The sequence below is a fragment of the Dasypus novemcinctus genome, chromosome 16 (assembly GCF_030445035.2).
Source record: "Dasypus novemcinctus isolate mDasNov1 chromosome 16, mDasNov1.1.hap2, whole genome shotgun sequence".
NCBI classification, from domain to species: Eukaryota; Metazoa; Chordata; class Mammalia; order Cingulata; family Dasypodidae; genus Dasypus; species Dasypus novemcinctus.
Window position 1 is genome coordinate 74377878 of NC_080688.1, and position 24780 is coordinate 74402657.

The 24780-nt window shown below is 44.8% G+C and overlaps 1 protein-coding gene and 1 long non-coding RNA gene across 3 annotated transcripts in view; one reads left to right on the top strand and one right to left on the bottom strand.

Moving 5' to 3' along the window:
• ATP8B1 (ATPase phospholipid transporting 8B1) overlaps window positions 1-4714 on the bottom strand; it is a 142390-nt gene extending 137676 nt beyond the window's left edge. The window contains exon 1 of one of the 2 annotated variants that reach the window (XM_004447203.5): window positions 4347-4714. The gene's annotated coding sequence lies outside the window, so the exon portion shown is untranslated. The remainder of the gene's footprint in view (window positions 1-4346) is intronic. The other variant, XM_023587673.3, reaches the window with a different exon arrangement.
• A 43-nt stretch (window positions 4715-4757) lies between these two features.
• On the top strand, window positions 4758-22592 carry LOC111763214 (uncharacterized). The gene is made up of 3 exons (XR_002796127.3): window positions 4758-4841; window positions 6475-6568; window positions 22454-22592. It is a non-coding gene; the product is annotated as an uncharacterized lncRNA (long non-coding RNA).
• The last annotated feature ends 2188 nt before the right edge of the window (window positions 22593-24780 follow it).

Below are 24780 nucleotides of genomic sequence, written 5' to 3' on the forward strand. Positions count from 1 at the left end.
GACTCAAGGCAGAACCGGGCTTTTCAGCCACCTGTTGAAGAGTGGCCACCACCCGCGAAGGGCCGTCGCAGACCGAGTGTGGCAGCCCACCACAGACCCTTGAAAGCATCTAGGCCCAGCTCACCCATTAAATGCAAATTCAGAGGTGTAAGATGATGTTGCCCATAGACCTTCGGCGTGGGAAATGGCCTGAGCTGCCCTCCAGGGTTCAAGCAGAGAGGGGAGAGGGAGAGAGGGCACAGGAAGAGAGGGGACACCTGATCTACTCTCTTTCTTTGAAATAAATACAACCAGGGCCTCTGTGAACCTTGTAGACTGACTAGAAGGAGGGAGGTAACCCCCAGTCTAGGACCTGGAGAAGGGCTCAAGCCATTTTTAATGAAGAACAGATATATGGGATTGTACCAAGATTCTCTGTGTCATTAGCAGCACTTACTCCACAACCAAGAACACTACACAGAGAGCGCTGATCCTTTAAAGAAGACACAAGGCTCAGAAACTCCTGAGGTTTGAAAAGGAAGTAGTAATTTTTTTAAAAAAACAAGCGTCTGGAGGGTGAGGGAGTAGAGAGGTGGACAGGAGGTGGGGGGATAAAGAGGCACAGGGGTGTTCTGAGTGTCCAAGGTCTCCGCTGGGCAGGGAGAGGCAGCAGCCAGGGTGAGAGCACCGGCAGCCCTTCGTGGCTGTCGCTGAGTGCAAGGTAAGACGCCATCAAGTGCCACGGCCTCCAGGCCACCGGCAGATGCCAATGCTCCAAGAACTCTAGCCTTGGGTTCAGAGTTTTGGAAACAAGCCTCTACTCTGGGGAACACTTTCTTTCCAGTGCCTGGCACAAAATTGGCAGGTTTTAAATGTTTGTGAACTAATGTTAACATGCAGAGTGGTGCCTGTCTCTTGAATAACTTGGGAGAAGGGCACTGGTGAGAAGCAATAAATACATAATGAGGATATCCACAACAACACAATAATATTAATGAGTGCCTTTAACTGAGCTCTTTGCTAAGCCCTTAACATAAATTATCTCTTTTGGACTTCATCTCACAAACTTATGAGGTAGTGCTATTATTACCCCATTTTACAGGTAAGGAAACGGAAGCTAGGAGAGAGCAAGTCACTTGCCCTGGGTTATGCAACTAGGAGGCAGCGAGGCTTCGGTTCCAACCTAGGTCACAGGACTCCAAAGCTGGAGCTACCAACTCCAACTTTACCGCAGCCTCCGGGCCCAGTGCATGCTGGGATGAGCTATCAAGCATAGTTGTAAATGGTTTTGGCAAACAATTTGTTAAAAGATGCAATGCATTTAAAGGTAAAAGTACTAATACATTCCTAAGTGGTGAGATGATAAAAAGCCCCTTGTTTTCTAAGTATATATTTATTTGGACTACTAGCTTCTCCCTCCAGAATGCCTGGTCTTCAGTGACACAGGATCTCGAAAGATCTCAGACTGAGTATTATTTTAGCTGGGCACAGGGAAGGGGATTCAGGAGTAACTTGTTTAACAGAATGACGAAGTATAAGGTAACTTCTTTTTCTTTTTAAACTCATCTGACAGTGAATGAATTTTTGCAACAAGTAACAAAAATCCTGTAGACATGAACACAATCTAATTGAATGATGCCCAAAATTGGACCTGAAAACTCAAGGGCTACCTAAAGATATCACAAAGAAAAACTGTCCAGAAGACTAATCTAGAAGCAAATCTTAAAATAAAGTGCTTTAAAAATGTTAGAGGCACCTCTCTGTAGAGATATGGGGCATGAATGGACCCCACACAACTTGTTCTGCTACCTAAAAAGCAAGTTCCTCTGCATTCATAACAGCATTTCTCTTTTATAAGAAAAATGAGTGAAACTAAAGAGCAAAGATAGCTAGAAGATTAAAATCTCTCTAGTGAAGCGTATTGCATGAATATAGCTTATGAAAAATGAAAATGGAATTCAAATTGGTAAGGCAATAAAATATTAAAAATAAACCAAATACTTGGCCATCATACTCATTTCTTTTTTAAAAAATCAGTTTAACAAAGAAAAAACACATTTGAATACCTTTTATATATTCTCTCATTTAATTTTCCCAATTACCAAAGCTGATAAGATCTTTTTTTTTCAACAGGTGAACAAACTGAGGTTCAGAAAACATACTAACTCTTCGAAGAATATATAATTACTAAGTAAAAGAACTGACATCAGTGGGCCCCTCAGCCTGCCGGGCACCTGATATAGCTCAGGGGGAAAAGCCTTAGACTGAAAATCTAAAGCTTCCTGGTTTTATCCTTGGTTTCAGCAAGTTCCTGTCACCATAAGTCCATATATTTTCCATTACTCTTGGCTTTGAAAGAAATCATAAGGAAGATTCTATGGATGGATCTGGTCTCGGCCCTAATGCTAAGATCCCAGACACTAAAATCCCACCCAAATTCTGGAACCTGTCCTGAATTTTTCTTACCCTTGAAGACTTCTCTTTGTTAAGTCATTTGCCTTGTCAAATTATTTCAAAGTCTAAATTAAACAACAACAACAACAAAAAAACCCACTTCATAGTTCTACACTAACGAGCATCAAGAATACATATAAGTATACATTTTTCTTAAAAGGAAAGATGGGAAGTAGCTAGTGTCCCTCCCATGCCATCTTGTAAAGCTGCACTCCTCTTATTTGACTCCGCAATGTACACAGAGAATCACAAAAAGTGACTAAGCCAAGTGTTTACTCTCTTGACTCAAAAACAAAGCACAGCCACTAGAAAATGGCAAATGAAGAAAGTGGTTAAGATATCTGACCTAAAATTAGAACAGGGAACAGGCCACTACATAATGAAAATCATTCAGGGGACTAACCCCACCCAGGCGTGACTTCTCCCGGCTAATCGGTTAATAACCATTATTCTTTCACACAGTGCATACATTTATAAAACGTTTTAATAAGGCCTTCAACAATAGCTCTAGAATTCACGAAATGGCATCATAGATGTAACATGAAATGACTCCTTAGAAGATGAAAATTATTTCGTGTTCACATATTGTGTTGTTTCCCCCTTGTATATATGTGCTTCACCGAAGACCATCACAGTCTGAATTGCTGCTCCTAAAAACGCATAACCCTGGTCAGTAACTCCCAGTATGCCTAACCACCGTGCCGGCACTGTCTCCTTTAATTCCCAAGCGGTCGAGGGCAGAGCTGGGGCGGCAGTGCAACTAGGAAGATGGGAGCGAATCTTTTTCTCAAGCCCACAGGGAGGGCAGTTGCCGGCAGGCGCGCTCAGCATCCGGAGCTACACTAGAAAGACTTGGGGCCCGCCCAAGGCAGCGCTGGCAAGTTTTGGGGTCCGGGTAGTGTTGAGAGGACTTGCTGACTGGATAGGAGGCCCAGGTTCCCCTTACTTGCGCGTGTCCACTCCACCCCTACCCCCGGTTTTGCGTTCCCTCTTCCCTCGACAGCTGTCAGCCGTGTGCTCTCCGAGCCAACCCCGGCGGGGACGGCGCGTATAGACCCCCTTGGAGAAGGTTGAGCCGACCCTTCAAGGCTTTTCTTTCCCTCGGGGGGGTAGTGGAGAAGTGAGGAGTTAAAGCGCTCGCCGCTCCATGAAACACACCCCCACCCCCACCCGCAAGGAGTTGACACTCAGCAGGCAGTGAGGTGACAACCTGGGGAGGAGATGGCCTGCGGCAGTGCCGATGGAGCTGGTGGGCACAGCCCTACGGTCTCTGGAAAAACACTGTCCATTTCCCTGTCACCTCCCCCAGATCCGCAGAAAAGGACACGGAAAATGACTGAGGGGTGCCTGGCCTCGCCCCTGGCGCGGTGGAGGCGAGCTCACCCTCCATCCTCCCGGCACGTGCGGCCACCGCCAGGTGCACTTGGCCCTAAGGTTGTTTTCGGACCCACCGCAATCGATTGGCAAAAGCGGGGGGCGGGCAGCAGAACCCGACCACGGGGTACTCCCAGAGGGGCGTCGGCCACCGCGGGGCAGCCAGCCGCGCTCCCCACAGAACCGCCTGGCTAGACCCTCGGAACTTAACCCTGGACACGGGCGCAGCCGGCGAGCGAAGAACCCAAACACCTCCCGCGCGTTGTCTACACCGCGCTCCATCTCGTCCCCGCAGGTGAACACTCCAAGGACCAGTCCACGGCGCTGCCTAGCCGGCCAGCTCTGCCTCTCCGTCCCCTAGGAGCTTCTGGCACCTCCACCCGAATCCCACTCGAGCCTGAGGACGCGGACAGCTGCTGCCACCGCTTCCCGGATCCCCGGACTTAGCCAGCCCGGGGGCGGCCAAGAGACCTGTGGGACCCTTCCCGGCCGCTGGGTGGGGGTAGGTCGGGGGCTCGGGCGCCGCGCCCCTTCCATACCTGGCACTCGCTGGGCCCCGGCTGGGGCATCCGTCGGGTGCACGCCGTCCGAGCGCTCGCTGCGCACCTGGCCGCCGCGCCAGGCCCCAGCCCTGGCCGTCGCGCTAGCGCTTCATGGCGCACGGGGGGCTGGCCCGGGGCCCCGGGAAGCTGGTCCAGTTGGCGGCGGCTCCTGCGGCTCCTCCGGCTTCGTCGCCAATGGCTCCCCGCCTTCTCCGCCCCGCGTCCGCGCGCCCTTCCTCTGCGGCTGCCCTTTTCCCTGGGCTTCCCAGGACCGGCCAAACTGGTTTCTCCGCTCCCGGGTGGTGCCTCCCGTTTTCCTCCCGCAGCCGCGGCCGCCGCGCGCGGCAGGGGCTGGGGCTGGGGCTGGGGGCGGGCCCGGTCGTCTGCCCTCCCTCTGTCCCTCCTAGGGGCGGAGAGCGGCCGGACCGCGAGTCCCCGGCCGGGCAGACGTGCCCAGCTCGAGCCCCGCGCCTCCGCGGGCCCCGGCGGCAGGTGGGCACCTGGTCGTTCCCCTAGCGCGTCCCCTGATTCGCCCAGGCAGCTTCGGCCGCTCTCGGCTCCCTGGCCCTCCCCGCCTCCTCGGGGGCTGCGCTCGCCACTCCGCTCCCCCCACCACCCCGCCACCGCTCCGCGTCACTTTCCCGCCGCCCTCGGCTTGCCTGGCCGCCTCCCGGGGTCGGTGACCGCGCCAGCCCGGAAAGCTGGCGGCCCGCGGCGCGCAGGGGACCTGAGCTCCCTTGGTAAGAGGAGCTGTGCCCTCTCGATGCCAAGTCACGTTTCGGGACCGATCACCAAGTGCGCTTGGTGGTTCGCGGCGCCGAGGATAGGGGGGAGGGAGAAAGTACCAAAAGACGTCGAGAAACGTATCCGGGAATTGCAGCAAGTTGGCATTCGGCCGAGGTCAAACTCCCTCACGTTTATGGGTTCGGGGTTAAAAGAAGCTAAGGTGCGGCCAGTGAACCGCGCAACGTGTTGGAAATTTTGTCCTAGGTGCATCATAGCCTGCTGGGGTTAGGCGAGTGAACCGCACCTCCCAGGCAGGGTGTACCTTGCGCACTTTACACCTAAAACTTCTCATGCAGTGGACAAGTCACTGGAATTCACAGTGGAGGAAAGTCAAAGAAGAGTGGGACCGTTTGCTTTAAAATGGAGCAGGGGTTCTAGAATTGGTACACAAACGTGTGTTACCCCCAGATCCGAGAGGCTCAGTTCAAGTGCCCGGGGAGCTCAGATTCCCAACTGGGAGATCACGAACGCTTCGCAGAGGGGGCGATGCTTGAGGTGGGACTCAAAGAGCCCCACTTGTAAGGATGAGTGGTCTGGAGAGGGATTGGAGGCCCAGGTGGTCCACTGACTTGCTCCTCAGGTATGAGAAAAGATCCCACTTACATTGTCAACTCGAGGCTGCCCTACCTTTCCATTTCATTAGTCAGACTTGATCTTGGACCATGTGAGGCTGATCTGCCATTTAATCTCTCTGGACCTTGGTTTCCTCATCTGTAAAAAGAGACTGAACAGATGATCTCAAATGGTTCCCTCCAGCACTTATTTTCTGAGCCGAACAACAGAGATCAGGTACTGAGGCAAGAAAGTACAGGACCTGTTTAAGGACAGTGGAGGTGACCAGTATACTGACAGTGAGAGAAGTGGGGTCAGAAAGCCATTGCACGCCAGGCTAAGGAGTTTGGACTTGCTTTTGGTAGCACCTGCAAACCACTGAAAGTCTGTGGCCACAAGAGTGACATGACCAAAGTTGTATTTTAGGAAAAATAACAGTTTGGAAGAGGATATGCCCAAAGATGGTGGAGGGGGAGGCACCACTTATGCTACTGCAGTAACGTAAGGTGGGCCCAAAGGAGTTGCCAGAGGAAGTGAAAAGCAGGAAGAGGTCCAAGGGATAGCATGCAAGGGAAATGGCCAGGGCACAAAGTGGCCACAACCTGGCAATCGAATGGCAGAGGAGAGGGAAGCATGGCGGCTGAGCCAAGTTCCCCAGCTGGGTGACTGCATTAGGAGGGTCAGCAAAGTCGGAAGGAGAGCTCTGCTCAGTCAGGTGAAATGGCAGCAAAACCTAGGAGTTACAAGGTGATTCTCGATTAAAGAAAACATCCCCTTCTGCCTGCAGATCCATGGTAAAGTGTTCTGACTGCCCAAGGAAACATTGCATAGAAGAGAGACTACACCAGGACACCCCCGATCCTCAACCATGCTCAGATCTGGTAAATACCATTCCCACAGCTGCGCTTAACACCCCTGGGTAGACACTGGAAATTTCAAGTGAGGTTCCTCCTATTACAGACCACATGGGGGGCAGGGGTGTTAAATACAGATGCAGGGTATTTTCTACAGTCATTCATTCAACAAATACTTATTCGGTGCCTACTCTGTGCCAGACGCTGTTCTAGTTGCTTCTGATATATCAGTGAACCAATCAATCAAACTGTAAAAGATGATAAATGCTTTGAAAAAATAAGACTAGGGCTGAGAGGGAGGGGGCCCTCGGAAAAGTCTTCCGGAATGCTGTAAAAGTTCCATATCTTGATCTGGCTAGTGGTTCCACGTGGTATACATATGCAAGAGTTCATTGACCTATACATTTAAGATTTGTACATTTAAAAATCAAATGAAATAAATAATAAAAATAGAGCATGGTTAAGAGATGGGAAGTAGGAGGATGAGTTGCAATTTTAAGTTGTGTGGTCAGAGTAGGCTTTGTGAAAAGTTTCATTTGAAAAAGACTTGTGGGAAGTGGACTTGGCCCAATGGATAGGGCGTCCACCTACCACATGGGAGGTCCGCGGTTCAAACCCCGGGCCTCCTTGACCCATGTGGAGCTGGCCCATGCACAGTGCTGATGCGTGCAAAGGAGTGCCCTGCCACGCAGGGATGTCCCCCGCATAGGGGTGTCCCCTGTATAGGAGAGCCCCACACACAAGGAGTGCCTTACTCCCCATAAGGAGAGCCGCCCAGAGCGAAAGAAAGTGCTGCCTGTCCAGGAATGGCGCCACACACACAGAGAGCTGACACAACAAGATGACGCAACAAAAAGAAACACAGATTCCCGGGAAAAATAAATAAAAAATAAATCTTTAAAAGAAAAAGACTTGCAAGGAGGTGAGGGTGTTTCATCCTAGCCAACAGAAATCCTTTGGAAACTAATCTCCCCTGGAACCCACCAGCCCAGGGCATATTCAATCTGTGTCTACTGGGTTCCCATTGCCTAAGCCTTCTGCACCCTCCTGGGAAGTAGGCTCCCAGAGCCTGCTTCTAGTGTTGCTGATGGAGGAAGTGGCTCATCTGGAAAATGTCAGCAAATCTTGACCCTTGTCCTCCCTCCCTGAAAAATTGCCAAATTTCAGGGCGCCTTGTCAGGTCAATCGTTGAAAGTGTCTCATGCACGCAACAAGGATTGATTTTGAAATGTGTCTTACATGAGTCACTTGAAAGATGATTTCTTTGTCTGGAGCAACCCTGATACCACCAGGTTGGGCGAGTCTTTCCCAGTGTTCCCAGATGGGATCGAATAGGCACTCTGGTTTAGAGGCCACCCCCATTCAGCACCCAACTCTTTTGTCTTGCAAGCTGCTGGGAAAAATAATTAAATTTAACAGAAACAGCTGGTTCTAAAAGAGTATAACAATGCATTTCAGTTTTTGTAGTTAGTAATTTCCTCCAACTGCTTCTTTTTTTTTTTTTCCTTTTCTTTTCTTGGCAATATTACTATGCATGTTTACATGATGTGGGTAGAAAAGCTGGGGAGGTTGCCAAGAGAATTAGCTCAGTTTTACTGAAAATTCACTTCTGAGAATTTTTTTTCCTGAAAGATAAATCTAAGGGATAAGAGACATGTTTAAAGGGAGACTGTATTCAGTTCTTTGCTAAGTCCAGTAGTCATTTAAGCTAAAGCATTAAATGCCATGGGAAGGTATGATATTTAGGCCGCTCTTGGTGCTGTAGTGACCAGTGCTTGGCAGTCAAGATTAACTCATTTGGAAGGCAAATTTTCACAGCAATTGTCTAGACCAATGGCTAGCTTTAGAATCTTAAACATGATGAGAAGGTAGCTCTTAAGTGGACCTGTCTTTGCAATAAATGAAATTAGAAGCTTCAAATGGTCTGCCCCACCTAGTTGTAAATGGTATTTCAAACAACATAGACAGATACAGATTATATATTCTGTTGTCTCTGGCACAAATAATTTTCTGAATTTCTTCTGACTTATTAGGCTTTCCACCTCCTTTACCACTTAGTAATTTTTTTCTAACCAACATTTGAAAATAAAAAGAAACAGTAAACATCAGGTAACTAAGCGTACCTAGATTATTTTGATTATGAGACTGACACGCTGCCTACTGCGCTAAGAGGGCACGGCATACCTAGGTTATTTTGACAATCACCCATGCTTAACATCCAAGAGATGTTAGAGGAAGTATTATTCCTTGGCAAGGTCTTTAAAATTCACTTCTCATTCTCTTACATTCATATGGATAAAAATTTATAGGTGTCTTCTACAGATTTTCTTTTCTGCACAGAGAAAGTTTTAATAAACTATCAATCTATATGGAAATATAATAAACATTACTTTGAATTGGTATTCATATTCATACAACAGCAGTTAAACTTGATTAGTATAATAATTTAGACATTTAATCAACAGTTTTCCAAAAAATCTTGGGATCATTGTTAATATATATAATCATGTCTTTGTAGCTGTAAGAAGCTTCTACATACTAGCTCATGCTCTGTATTCATCACCACTGTGTCATGAAAATATACTTACCTTTCCAATCTCATCCCTCATCTTCCCAGACCTGCACTCTAATCTCCTGCCATTCCAAGCTGCTTGCAATTCAATGAATTCTGAGCAGCATTTGCAATTCCCTCTGTTTGACATGCCCTCCCTCATCTGCTTGGCCTCCTCTTCGTCACATCTCATCTCCAAAGTGTCTTCTGGGAAAGCCCTGCCCCAGACAGTAGTCCCACATATCTGGCACCCAACATCCAGGGAAGCTGTCTCCCTCCTGTATTGTAGGTGTTTACCTGTCTCATGCCCCTGGCACTGTGAGCTCTTTGAGACCCAAGACTGAGTCTTATTCTTCTTGGCCTTTCTTGGCATAAAGCGTTGCTCTGACAGCCTAGGTGCTTATTAATTCTTGTAGAATGAATGATCTAGAGTCATCATTCTGAACAGTTGTATAGTATATTCTCCTGCTGGTGGCTGTCTAATCATTTGCTATTGTTAAATAGCAGTTTCCCAGGATATCTGAGCAATCACAACCCATCACTTTTTTAAAGGCCTCTAAAAGTTATTTTTCTCTCTGTTTCCTGTTATTTTGCAGGTTGTGATTCTTTATTTCACTCTAAAAACAGTTGTAAGCCTTCAGTATAAGAAAAGTTTTTTGTCTTAGTACAACTAGGACATGAGTAAGCTTTTGTTACCGTCACTGGAACAATAAAAAGAATGGTATTCAAATTCTTCCTTAAAATTAAAGCAGCCTGTGCTGTGTGTGAACCCTGCCTTCCTTATTTTCCTAAGCTGCCTGCCACTATGAGTGGTTGTCCCTCCTAACTAAAAGAAAGCAAATTAAATGAAAAAAAAAAAAAAGAGAAACAATTTTATACTTGGCTATTAATATGAGGAAACAGGCACCCATACACTATTGGTGGGCATGCAAATAGTGCTAGAAGGAAGGAAACTCAGAGATATATGTCAAACGTTTAAACATGCATGCCTTATGCCACAAGAATTCATGTCTAGGAATTTATCCTGACTTGCTCTTGCACATTTGCACAGTGTACACAGACATTCACTATAGCACTGTCAAAGACCAGAGGTGGTCTCAGCATCCATTAAGAGAGGTTACAGATATACAATAGATACTACCAAAGAGCCATTAAAAGAAGTAAATGATCTATTTGGGCTGATGTTTAGAACATCTCTAGGATATAGTTTTATATGAAAATGCAAAGCACAGAAGAGTGTGTGTGCATACATGTGTAAATTAAATATATGTGTGTATGTTGTTTCCATTTGTGTAACAAATAGGGACATATATATTTATATATAAATATATATACTCAGAGGATACACAGGAAATTGATAACACTGTTCATCTCTTTGGAGGGAGACAAATTTTTCACTTATATGAAAAATATATGTTCCTGCATAATTTTTAATTTAATATTTATTTTTGTCAAAGTGATGCTTATATATAGTTTAAAAACTTAAGTAGCACTACAAAATTTCTAATGAAAGAAAACATTCTCTACCTCAACACATCTCATGATCAAATGCTTCTCATCAGAGACCATTGTTTTTAACTTCTAGTTGATTCTTGTATTTACCTTCCTACTATTAATAACATGCTTGGATTGCCTTTTCTTTTAATTCTTGTGGTAAGATAGTACAACATAAAATTTGCCACTTTAACCATTGTTAAATGAAAAATTCAGTGGCATTAATTACCTTCACAATGTGGTGCAACCATCCCACCATCATTTTCATCACCAAAAAGTTTTCATCATACCAAGCAGAAACTCTGTACCCACAAGCAATAAGTACCCAATTTCCCCCTACCCCCAGCCTCTAGTAACTCTAATCTATTTTCTGTCTTTATGAATTTGCTTGTTTTAGACATTTCATATAACCAGAATCTTATAATATTGGTCCTTTTACGCCCTGGCTTATTTCATTCAGCATAATGTTTTCATGGTTCATCCATGCTGTAGAATGTGCCAAAACTTCATTTCTTTTTACAGCTGAATAATATTTCATTGTGCAACTGTATGATATTTTGTTTCATCTGTTGATGGATTTGTTTGTCAATTTGAGACATTATCTATTGACTTCTTTTCATGGGTGAGGAAGCTTCAATGCTCTTATACATCCCATTCCTGACACCCCCCTCCCATATATACACACTCTTCTCTCTCCGTCTCCCATCATATTATATTTCAAATTTTCCATAAGTCAGTATTCAGTGGGTACATCCTCATGTCTATGTAAATACTATCCTCAGCAAAGCTATTTTTTATTCTATGATTACATTTCTCTGAACAAAAAGTATTTTGTTTTTTCTTCAATTAATGATTCCCCCATACCATTTATTTTGTTTTCCATATTTCTATCCTTCATTCCTTCCCCCAAATTCTCACATAACCATTAAGCTCCTCTCAATGTCGTCAAACACATTGGGACATCCATCCATTAGATTTTTTCTCTCTTGAGGCATTCCCTGCTGTAGCTTTTAGTCCTCTTGATCCCACATAGACAGATTCCTGTTATCTAGGACTTCCTTTCATCATTATTCAGAGAATTCTTTTTCTTTCTCTGCTGCACATATTTTTTGTAGTACTTGTTGATTCTGGTGGAGAACATCTGAAAAAGGGAAAATGAGAGGTCAATTTTTTCAGGTCTGCTATGTCAATCAGGATGCCTTCAACTATAAGTAATTGAATTTTGGAGTAAAAATGACTTAAATAATGGAAATTATTATTATTATATTATCATTATCGATGATGTCATCAGGGCTTGGGTACTTTTCTTACTTTGGCTCTCCTTTCATTACTATGATGGTGATGTGTCTCCTTCAGGTGACAGGTGGCTATAGTAGCTGGTAATTTTGTTAGGCAGAAACTGGGCCAAATGGCTCATCTTAGCTTCACGGAAGGCTGGGAGAATGAGGAAATGGCATTTTCAGCATCAACTGTGGGGTCTGGTCTCTGTCGAGAGGAAGGAAGATTGAGGGAATACCTGAGAGATAATCAGCATCTTGACATCTGACATGCCTGAAAATGTCTTCATTCTATTTTCATAGTTTAGCTGGGTATAGAATTCTAGATTGGAAAGCATTTTTTCTTAGAATTTTGAAAGCCTTATTCCCTTGTCTTTTAGATTCCAGTGTTACTGTTCAGATGTTTGATATTATTCTATTTTCTAATCCTTTTTATGTGACCAGTTTTCTGCCTACTATAAGCTTTTTCTCTAGTCCTAACATTTTAATATGTTGTGCCTTACTGTGGGCATGTATTACTTTTCAAATTTAAAAGTCATAAAATGTTTTAGAACACACATATTTTTTTAAAAAACAGCAACAAAAGGATTTGTATTTGATTTTTTCCCCTCTGTTCCATTTACTTTTATCTAGTGTGGTTGGCATGAGGTAACCTTGATGGCAGTGAAATATTTTTTTTCTGAGCTCTTCCCCTTCAGGGCCCTACATAGTTTCTGGAACCCTAGATTTAGCCCCTCGCCACCAGACTGCCTTGCCCCAACCAGTCCTCTTCACCTTTTCTTTATATTCAATACTAACTTAAGATCAGTGCTTACCTTACACAGCCCTGTAGATTAGGGAGAGTAGCTAAGCTGGTAAATTAATTCCCAAAGAGGTATTATTAACTAAAAATACCTTCATGAGCTCTCCTTACATATATGTATTTAAGCAGGGTCTACAATATTTTTATCTGATATGAATGAGCAAAAGTTGGCAATTATACTGTAGTATATTATGATTAAGTCCATGTTTTTTACCCTACAAATTATATTTCTTTTTATTTTTTTAAAGATTTATTTATTTATTCCTCCCCCCCCCTTTCCCTTCTCCCACCCTGTTGTTTTTGCTATCTGTGTTGTCTTCTGTTCTCATTTTCTCTCCTCTAGGATTCACCAGGATTCGATCCTGGAGACCTCTGACGTTGAGAGAGGTTCCCTGTCAATTGCGCCACCTCAGTTCCTGGTTTCTGCTGTGCTTCACCTTGACTCTCCCTTGTCTCTCTTTTTTTCTTGAAGTGTCATCATCTTGCTGCATGACTCACTTGCACGGGCACTGGCTCACCAAGCAGGCACTCGTGCGGGCACTGGCTTGCTGTGTGGGCATGCTTTTTCTTCTTTTTCACCAGGAGGCCCGAGAGATCAAACCCGGGTCCTCCCATATAGTATAGGCAGAAGCCCAATCACTTGAGCCACATCTGCTTCCCAATCATATTTCTTAATCAGGTTCTAACCCCTGTTTTCCTTATAAATTAGAGCTGGTTCTCCAGAAAGGGTTGAAACATTTTACATATTCCTTTACTCAAATCAGAGTAATACAAAACTCATTATTCTTTTCTTAGTTGTACAAAACAATCAGCAGGAGGTAATTTGTTATGAGCTTAACATCTGTTTGCTTTCTGGTGCCTCTGATTCATCCTGTGGCTTTGGAATACCCAAGCTATTAGGCATTCCCAGGAATCGCTTATTGAAAGGCACTTTGGTGCTTTGTCTCCTGATTAGTACAAGATTAACATGTTTGGGGCAGTGTGTTTCCTTTCGCTTGTTCCTTGTGTTGTAGAACTTAAATCTGAGATGGCAGGAAATTGTCTTTCCTGTGTTTCCCTGGTTCACCCACTAGCACAGAATTTCCCATAGTTCCCCAGAAGCTCTCTTACGGGCACTCACATAAGCCCGATAAGGCATCAGGGTGCTGCCACCACTGGCACTAAACATGGCTGCATCTGCAGAGAGCCACCGTTTTCCACCAGGCATGCCATCACCTATTACCTGGTATTTCAAAGTACAATTATCTGTCCCTGGGTGTGTGTTCTCCCACAGGAGAAAGTTCAATTACAGAGGCAATACGTCTCAACCTTCTTTCAAGTTATACTCTGTCAGTGGACCCAGAGCACTGATGTTGGCTCTGTATTCCAATATCTCACAGTGTTTTTAGTGATACAGTTTTCATTTGTAACTTACATCCCTCTCACTACCCAGAACCCCAAAAGAATCCATATGGCCAGGGACACAGCTGATAAAACCCCATACTGCACTCAGAATGGCGTCATCTTCTGGATTCTTAAAGATCTGATAATGTACAAATCTTGTTGCTCTAGTCTGCTTTCCTTAGGATGAGACCATTCCAGGATGTTCCTTATATTCTTATGCATTTTGCCTGTTAGCTGAGTCTTTTCCCTACCCATAATGGAAGTGAATTACAGTATTTAAAACACATACACATACTGGCTTTTTAACATATGGTTCATTTGAAAACAATTTAAAAATCCAGTTGTACTGTAATCTAAATAATCTATGACATCTAATTATGGAGCACCTGATCAAGAATTACTCGGATTCCATCATGTGAGTCAAAGGTTGCTGTATTTCCCCCAGTCTAGCACTTAAGTCCTATACAAGCGTATTTCCTATGACTCATTTAAAATAATCTGATTTCTCAAAAATGTTGTCAATTAAATGCTGGCATGTAATTGTGCCTGCTACAATCCTAGGGTGTTGAGTGACAATGAAATAGTCCTAGGAAAATGGAGTGACAATGAAGTACAGAACCATGGACTTGAAACTTTTTATTTTGAGCTTTTTTTTTCCTTTTTTTTTTTTTAAACCATAACATCTTGGAGCAGATGTGTCATGTGTCAGACAGATATTGGAGGAGCCGACAGGTCTGAAGCAATGGTGGAATCCAGGGGTAGATTTAGTAAATTGCAGTCGATGATGCTTAAATTTCAGGGACCTCCAAGGCCCTGCTTTTTAATTTTGTAGGTTTTTTTTTTCTTAAAGGAGCTGAGATCCCCAATTGTATATACGTCAGGCCCCACAAAATCTGGTTCAGTAGAGCCCCAGAGCTGACCCCCTACCCCTCGTCCTTGACCCCCTCCAAATCCTCTATGGAACCTACATTGCAGGGCATTTTTTAAGGCAGTGACACTATTCCGCATGATAGACTAATGGTAGGTACATGGCTTTATGCATTGGTCAAAACCCCTAGAACTGTACAACACAAAGCGTGATCCTTTGTGGCCTGTAAACTGTGGCCATAATTAATAATAATGTATCAATAGTGGCTCATCAATTATGACAAATGTCCTCCACTACTGCAAGATGTTATTAATAGGGGAAACTGTGTGGAGGGTGGTGTGGGGGGTTTAGGAACTCTCCATTTTCTAGGCAGAGTTTTCTGTAAACCTAAAAGTACAACTGCTCTGTTTAAAAAATAAAATCAAAGCCACATAAATTGGTACAATTTCTGCACTAGGAATTGGGGACTGAGGCCCGTGCCTTTTTTTTTTTAGTTAGGTCAAAATTTATTAAGGTAGGGAGGGAAGAGAAATGGGAGAAAATAACAGATCGCGGGTCCCAGGTAGAAAGGAAGGGGCTGAAAAGTGATAAAGTGGGCTGATTTTGACTACAATTTCCCATTATAGATTATAAAGCCCCATTCATGCCTCTTAGTAGCTGCTCCTGTGCTGGGGTCAGGTCACTTCTCCTCAGTGGGACTGTTTCAACATCAGTAAAATGGGGAGTGTGTTCCCATGATCGCTGAGGTTTCTTTCAAAACTACAAGCCTTTGACTTAAATCCTCTGGAGTCACTTGCTATATCCTCTTCCATAGCTTCCATTCCCAGGCTTGTTATTTCTCCCGCAGTTGCTGGAACCTCCTTGTGCTGCCCTCTGACACCTGTCCCTGCCCACTGCCGAGGGCGCCTCTCCTCTCCTCTCCCCACCATCTCCCCCTCGGTGTCAGTGGGATGAAAGAAATGACAGATTATTGCTATATGCATTAACTCTTCCGAGACAATCTTCGTTTTAAATTGAAATTATTTCAGTGGACTCTCTTGACTAACTTCAGTGGTGGAACTTTGGGCAGCAGCTGTCCTCAAGCCTGCTGAGAGGAGAACCTTCTCCACAGGGATTCTTTCAGCACCAGGCGCGGCACAAGGGGCCGCTGTCCCTTGGAAGCAGGAGGGGACCCAGGTGGGAGGGGCCAGGAGAGCCACGGACATGGGCCCGGGGAGACGTGAACCCTCTTGGATTACCATTTGCACCAACACAAGTCGTTTAAGTTAAACAGTGGTGTGGTGGAGACTTGCGTCGCCCACCGTATTCTCCATGTCCGCCCTAGTCACAAGTCCTATCCGCAGGGCAGCAGTGGGGCGCGAGGAGCGGTGGCCCTGCCACTACGTTCTCAGGGGTAGGCAGAACGTTGGAGGGGGCTTCGAGGAGAGCTCTGAGAGTCAGGAAACTCGCCCTTCGGTCCGTTCTGCTTTTCCTTGTCTCTTGGCCTGCACTGTAGCTGGTGGCTCCTGGTGGCTGCGGTAGCCCTGTTGGACCTGAGGGGACGTTGAGGAAGGAGGTCATTGACTGAGGAGGGTGGAGGCGAAAGAGAAAGCAACCTGAGTTCTCGATGACGTCGTGGGGCCACTCCACCAGCCCGGGCTCCCTCCCTCCCGGTTCATTCTACCTGAGCAAAGGAACATGGTGTGTTTTAGCCATTATTTCTCAGTTCTCTGTCATACCAATGGTAAGACTAAAGTTTCCTCCCGTTTAAGAAACAAATCAGCAGATAAAAATAGATCACAGCCTGCGATAGATGAAACAACCGTAAAATGTCACCTCCCACCCCATTTTTTGCAAAAGGAAAGTAAGTCCCAGAGAGGAAGGAGTGGCCGAGTTGAGCAGAATTGACAGTTTCAATGGCCCCAGCACAGCTGCTTTGCCTTTTAAAGGTAGAGTTAAGGGCACCATGTCCCAGTTAAGTGTAAATGCTTTCTTGCCACTGATAATACCAAAGAAACTTCATTGCAGAAAGGGGGCATTTTGAACATTTGTCACTTGAAGGAAACTAAAATAGTATATATCCATTTTCCTAGATAAAAATGATATGTACATGTTTTATGAGAAACTTTCAAAGAAATATTTATTTAAACCTCAAATCCCAGAAATCTAGACTGGGTATTAAAGGAAAAAGAAAAAATAAAAACACCTGTATAACAACACGGGTGGATTATTCTTCCACCAATGAGAAGGCGAGAAGTTGTTCAGTCAAGGAGTCTGTGTACAACCTGGAGTTGTTTTGGAAGGAAAAGAGATTCCCAAAGCGTGAGCAATGCAGAAGAGATGCCTGCTTTAGGGAAGCCTGAGATCATCTGCATATATTGATTCATGTTCTCTTAACCTTCTGACTCCATAGCACTGCCCTGTGACCAATCATGCCTGTTTCGGCTGCCGGTTTTCATCTGTGAATGGATTCAGGGCTGGTTTTTCTTTTTGTTTTTTCATTTATTCACCGAAGGCTCCCTGAGCAGGTCCTGTGTACAAGTCCCTGTAGAAGACCCCCCTGTAGATAGAACTGGTGGACAACACTCTATCCTTGCCCTGAAGGAGATGCCAGCTCAGGGGATATGAGTAAGGAAGCAGCAAACTAGCTGAGAATGGTAGGTACTTCCAAGGAGGAAGGCCAGGCTGTTGGAGGAAGACAGAGGAGGGGCGCCTGACTCATTCTTGGCAAGTCACCAAAGGCTTCTTGGAGAAGGTGACATCTGAATAGAGGCCTGGAGGATGAGGAGGTTCTGTCCTCTCCTTAGTCACTGTTCAGTGGTGGCTGATGTCATGTGACAGTCATTTCAAATCCAGGATGAGGTGGCTGGAAGCTTAAAGTAACCTCTCTTCTCCCTCCCTTGACATTTTCAGGCAGAACCGTCTCATTTGCTCTGGAAGGAGTTGGAGACTGGGTTTTTCTTCCCTGAGGACCTTGGGTCCCACGCCCATTGGACTGTGGGTCTTCTTACCCTCTCTCCCCCCACGCAAATATTTTCTTTGGTAACAGTTTTATTGAGACACAATTCATCTATCACACAATTCTCCCATTTACAGTGTAGAGTTCCATGGTTTTCAGTATGTTCACAGTGGCTGTCAACCTTCTCCACAATCAATTTAGAATACCTTCATCATCTCAAAAAGAAACCTACTTGTGTATGAGGTGGGTGTATGGGAACTCTGTACTTTCTGTATGTTTTTTTCTATAAGCCTACAATTCTATTTGGAGAGAGAAAGAGCAAGGGAGTGAGAGAGAGAGAGAGAGAAGAAAACGCAGTACCATTTAGCTATTACCCCTCAACATCCCTCCATCCTCCCCCAAGCCCCCGGCAAATACTAATCTACTTTTTTTAAAAAAAAGATTTGTTTTTTATTTATTTCTCTCCCCTTCCCCTCTCCATCCCCCCTGCCCCCAAGTTGTCTGTTCTCTGTGTCCATTCACTGTGTGTTCTTCTGTGTCCACGAATATTCTTGTCAGCAGCACCAGGAATCTGTGTCTCTTTTTATTGCATCATCTTGCTGCGTCAGCTCTTCATGTGTGCAGCGCCACTCCTGGACAGGCTGCACTTTTTCGCACTGGGCGGCTCTCCTTATGGGGTGCACTCCTTGCACGTGGGGCTCCCCTATGTGGGCGACACCCCTGCATGGCATGGCACTCCTTGCTTGCATCAGCACTGCATGTGGGCCAGCTCCACACGGGTCAAGGAGGCCCTGGATTTGAACCCTGGACCTCCCATTTGTAGGTGGATGTTCTATCCATTGAGCCAAATCTGCTTCCCTACTAATCTACTTTGTCTACAGATTTTGCCTATTTTTAACCTTTTATATAAATGGAACTATATAAGATGTGGTCTTTGTATCTAACCTCTTTCACTAACATGTTTTCAAGGTTCATCCATGTTGTAGTGTGTTTTCTGTTCCTTTTTTAAGGCCAGATAATACACACATGTCATTTTGCATGTGCATCAAGTTGGCTCTGGACCAATCATCAGTCCTACACATAAAAAATACCACTGAGTCATCGAATTGTCCCACAAATATGTATTGAGGAAATACTAGGTGACCCATAGGGTTTTATGTCCTGAAACTTTCTAATCCATCTTCGTCTGTCCAACCCCATCACCTCCATCCAGTCTCTGGACCAGGGATCTTTCAAAAGTGAAATGTTAGCATTCCTGGGACCTCCCTCACCCCCTCATTGTCTTCCCAAGGCTCTAGGAATAAAAACAAACTCCTGGACATGGCCACCCACAACCTGCCTGACCGGGTCTCATTTCCCTCCTTGGTTCCAGCTCCCCTCTTCTTTCAGGCCCTCTTACTTACCATGCTCCCGCTCACCTCGAGGCCTTTGCGCAGGACTTCCATCTCTCACGTGGTTAATGGCTGTTCGTCCTTCCGATCCCAGAGCCCTTCCAAGAGAAACCTCCCTGACCAAGTCATACCCAAACCTCTCACAATTCTTAAAGCATTCTCTCCTTCCCTTTTTGCAACAACCGACAAAGGTTCTGATGTACATTTATTTATAGACCATTTGATGAAAATCTGGCTCCCCTCTAGACTGGAATCTCCTTCAGGGTGTTGCCAGGGTCTAAGTTTTTTGGTTTTGTTTTGTTTTGCCTTTGGTTCTCCTGTGTCAGGATTATCAATAACATTAAGGATGTATATAGAGAGGTTATGGAGTGCCTCCTCTCACCAGATACATAGGTCATGTAATCCTTACAATCATCCTGCATGGCAGATGTTACTAGCATCCTTTTACCCATGATATCTATGAAGCTTCAGAAGCGGACGTGGCTCAACTGATAGAGCATCCGCTTACCATATGGGAGGTCCAAGGTTCAAATCGAGGGCCTCCTGGCCCTTGTGGGAAGCTGGCCCACGCGTGGCACTGCCGCGTGCAAGGAGTGCCGTGCCAGCAGGGGCGTCCCCCATGTAGGGGAGCCCTACGCACAAGGAGTGCACCCCGCATTGAGCCACCCTGCATGAAAAAAGTGCAGCCTGCCCAGGAGTGGCGCCGCACACACAGAGAGCTGACGCAGCAAGATGATGCAACCAAGAGACATAGATTCCTGGTGCCGTCAAGAATGCAAGCAGACACAGAGGAACGCACAGCGAATGGACACAGAGAGCAGACAACAGACCGGAGGGGGGGAAGGGGAGAGAAATAAATAAAATAAGTCTTAAAAAAAAAATGAAGCTGAGAATGTTTAAATAAATAACTTGCCCCAAATGGGTAAGTGGCAGAGGAAGGATTCTATCCCAAGCCTGCTGAATTCTCCATTCTAAGATAGTTCCACTAATACCAGGCTGTCTCTGGGATTGAGAACATAAATCCTTTCCTTTCAAGAGTTATTAGATGAGCCCTGTGCTCACAAATGACCACTAAACACAGAAAAAGAGCAATAGGTGCTCCAGAAATAGCAGAAACCAGGGGTTACAGAGAGCACAGCAAGATTGCATCTGTCTGGGCCTTTGGCAAAAGCTTCCTGACGTTTGAGCTTCAGAAAAGTTTCTCAGTTTGGTTCTTATTTGCCTGCTTGAAATAAGTCCTCACATTTCTAAATGGAGACAGAGTATTTCCTTTGGAATTTTCTGACATTGTTTTATTTTTGGGTGGAACCTTTTCGGTTTCAGTCCAGCAAAGAGCTCACTGTTCATTTCCTTTTGGGGAATTTTTCTTTTTTTAGGACAGCAGTAGTTCTACCAGGAAAATCTGGTTGCCAGAGCCGCCCCCAGGGGGTGGCTGCTTTTGCACAGTTGTCATCCGGCATTTCCACATAAAGCCTTCTCCTGCCTGTGGAGGAGCCTCCTTGCTCAGCAGCCCAGCCCCTTTGGCCCAGCCCCTTTGGGTGTCGTCATCCCCCTGGACTCTGTCCAACAGCTTCCAGCTTCGTCATCACGGTGAGGGTGGCTGGCTACTTGCTAATATAATAATAGCATTAATAATTCTTTTTCAACCCAGGAATTTCCCAGTTAATGCTAGGTGGGAAGAGGGTGAGCAGGTGCAGCCCCTGACAGGAGGTCATCTTCATGTTCCAAAGTCAGCCGTCTGGAGGAGTGACTTTTGCTCTACTTGACAGATTCCTTTTGCTCTGAAACACTCTGAGTATGTTCTTCCGTAGTCAAAACTGCTGACCCCTGTCCGTATGTCTTTTTAAATGCCCTTTTCTAGAGTTGCCTCCCAGTTCTTGTCCCTTTTTTTGCTCCCCTCCCCCGAAATACTTCCCTGTCCATTTTCTCACAGGGGTAAATTGACTGAAAAACAATGCCTGGAGTTTGTTTTTTGAACGTCTTGCCTCTTGCGCTTCTTTCAGTGCAGCTCTGTGCGGCAGGCCACTTACTTTCTGGTGCCTTGTTATTTGCAGTGTGGACCCAGGACCTGCACGGTCACCGTGGACTTTACCTGGAAGCTTGTTAGAAATGCAAAATTTCAGGCTGAATCCAAACTGACTGAATGGAAATTTGCATGTAACAAGCCCCAAGTGATTCATATGCACGTTCAAGTTTGAGAGACACTCTTCTATCACAGTGAGCCCCACAGGCACCTTGACCAGGAACTGAAATCACCTGTGGAGGTTTAAAAATAACGATTTAATTGGTTGGGTGTGGCCAGAGCCTCAGGAGTTTCAGCTGCTGGCCAGGTGATTCAAATTTGCAGTCCAGGTTGGGATCCGCCAATTAACATGCTCTTCTCTTATGAGATTTAGTACTTTAGTGTTTCATGTTTTCACATCTTGCTGCACATTCATTTTTGGGAATATCAGTTCTGGATGGAATACTCTAAAGCTCTGTTCTGAAAGTCTCATAATCTCATTTTTTTCCTTTCATAACCTAAATTCATGCAAAAGAGACTTATTGTAACCTCTTATTTAATTAAACCCATCATCAGGGTATGAACATTTTTTATCGCTCAGTTTTCTAGATAACTGAAACGTCCTCCTATAGTGAAAAGAAAAAAATGTCATCATTCAGATGAAAATATTTCTAAAATGAATCTGTATTTCCCCAATTCTTTAATAGTAGTTTTAGGTTTCATGGTTCATTCCATTACTTGGGAGTATGCTTAGGTCTCATGCAGTATTGCTGGGTAGTGATTTTGGGGTGTTTTTTTCCCCCATAAGCAGGATTCCTGAGACTTGAAAATCAAACTAGTTTAGGGAATGGGAAGACAAATACCTGGCCCTGGAGCCCTGTCTGGAAATACCGAGAGGCAAAGACCTCACTAGAAGGCCGCAGGAAGGATCCCAAGAGATTCCCCCATAGCCCAGGATAGTCTCAAGGGGCCTTATCATCCCCGGCGCCCCCAGCCCAAGGAATTGAAAGGTGGGGTAATCAATCAAAACAGCAAGCAGCTGGGGCCCCTCCCCCGAACATTAACAAGGGGAGGGATAATTAATGGTTTAAAAGTAGCTGGAGAAGCAAAAATCTCTCTCTGATTGGACCAGCCAGCAAGTATACTTGGGGACCCGTAATCTGTTATTTTCTCTCATTTCTATTCTCTTCCCTCATTTCTTTGAAGAACTACAGGTCTGGGAAGTGGCTGTGGCTCAATCAGATGAGCTCCTGTCTACCATATGGGAGGCCCTTGAGTCACGTCCTGGGGCCTCCTTGTGAAGGCAAACTCATCCCGCACACTGCAGAGCACCAACTCAGCAAGGTGATGCAACAAAAAGAAGGCTGCAGCGAATGGACAAAGAGAACAGACAGCAAGCTAGCTGCAAGGGGGGAGGGGAAATAAAATAAATAAATACAGACACAGAAGAACACACAGCGAATAAACACAGAGAGCAGACAGCACACAAAAAGCTGCAAGGGGGGGATTAAAAAAACAAACAAAAAACTATAGGCCTAACTAGACTGGCATGTTCTTAAATTCTTTTATATAACATAGCCAAGAACTAGAGGAATCCAGTTACATATTATCCTCACAGAGCTATATTAACAGTGCAAATTAATAAAAAATATTTGGTAACAAATATCTGCTATTAAATGAGGAGACTTCATATGAATACTTGTGAAAGCTGGGCAATTTTGTTTGCCAAACCCATTTGCCTCCCTTCTCCTTCCTGATGGTTGAGTCCCTTCCTCCAGGAAAAATATATAGACCGTTTACTACTTGCCAACCACTATTCAGGATCTAGGGATACAAGAGTGAAGTAGAAAGACACTCTCCTCCTTGAGCTACACTCTAGTAGAAGAGATGGGAAGTAACGAACTATTAATACCAAGCAGTTACACGTATCTTGGTATATAACATGTCAGGTACAAATAAGTGCTGTGAAGGAAAATAAAGCAGAATGCAACAGGATTGAGAAAATAAAGCAGACTGAGACATCAGTGCTTCTCAAGCTATCTGTAGTGAAGGACTGGTTTTTTGTTTTCCCTAATCTATTTGGGTCAATACTTCCATAAAGTATAATAAAAATCAATTAGTGGAAAAATAAAAAGAAATGTGAAATTCAAAACATTTACAACAGTCTCAACTTTTTTGTTATTAGAGTCAATAGACTCAAAATGACATATAATTGTAATCAGAGCAAACAGCGCCGAGAAAAAGAAGGGAACTATATACATTATTCATTGAAAGTGGCTGAATAGGCATACTTAGAGAACAAAGGGAATTGCTATTAAACTCAAAACATTGTATTATGGAAACAAAAAAATAAAAGTTTATATTTATATATGAAATACTGATAATATTAAATGCCTATAAGTACACTTTGCATGTACATCATAAATATCTATATTCAAAGTTTTTAATGGGATAAATGAGATTGCTTCTTACTTTTTAATTTTTTAAATCTCAGCAGGACTGATACAGGAAATGTGTTTCTATAAACTGTTTCAATGATTGATTTTAAGAACATTCATAGCAGAGAAACCAGCCTCATAGAGGTATGTGACAGGAATAGAAGAAGGAATAGTAAAGCAATTTTATCAAGTTTAAGATATTCATTTTTAGCTTTTATACAGAAGGAAGCAAGTGATGCTATGTTTTCACCATTTATCCTTCATCACTCATCAATATGCCATTGTAGGGAAGCAGATGTGGCTCAAGTGATAGAGCTTCCACCTACCATATGGGAGGACCTGGGTTCGATCCCCGGGGTCTCCTGGTGAAAAAGAAGAAAAGAAAGCATGCCTGCATGGCAAGCCAGTGCCCACGTGAGTGCCCATGTGATGAGCCAGTGCCCCATGCAAGGGAGTCAGGCAGCAAGATGACGACACATCAGAAGAGAGACAAGGGGAGAGTCAAGGTGAAGCACAGCCGAGACCAGGAACTGAGGTGGCACAATTGACAGGGAACCTCTCTCCTCATCAGAGGTCTCTGGGATCGAATCCTGGTGAATCCTAGAGGAGAGAAAATGAAAAGAGAAGACAACACACACAGCAAAAACAGCAGGGCGGGAGGAGGGGAAGCAGGGGAAACAAATAAATCTTAAAAAAAAAAATGCAGTTGTAACATTTTACCCTGTAAATTTATAGGTCAATTTAAACTATCTTTTGATGAAAGGAATGGATTCTAGTTCTAAAGATTTCATATCTGGGGAAGCAGATGTGTCTCAGGTGATCGGGCTTCCGTCTACCACATGGGAGGTCCAGGCTTCGATTCCCAGGGCCTCCTGGTGAAGGCAGGGTGGCCCAAGTGGAGAGCTGGCTCACGCAGAGTAGTGGCCCGTGCAGCAAGCTGACCCATGCAAGAGTGCTGGCCTGCATGGCAAGGTGGCCCAAATGGAGAGCTGGTGCAGCAAGATGATGCAACAAAAAGAGACAGAGGAGAGACAATAAGAAATGCAGCAGGTCAGGGAGCTGAGGTGGCACAAGAGATTGAGCACCTCTCTCCCA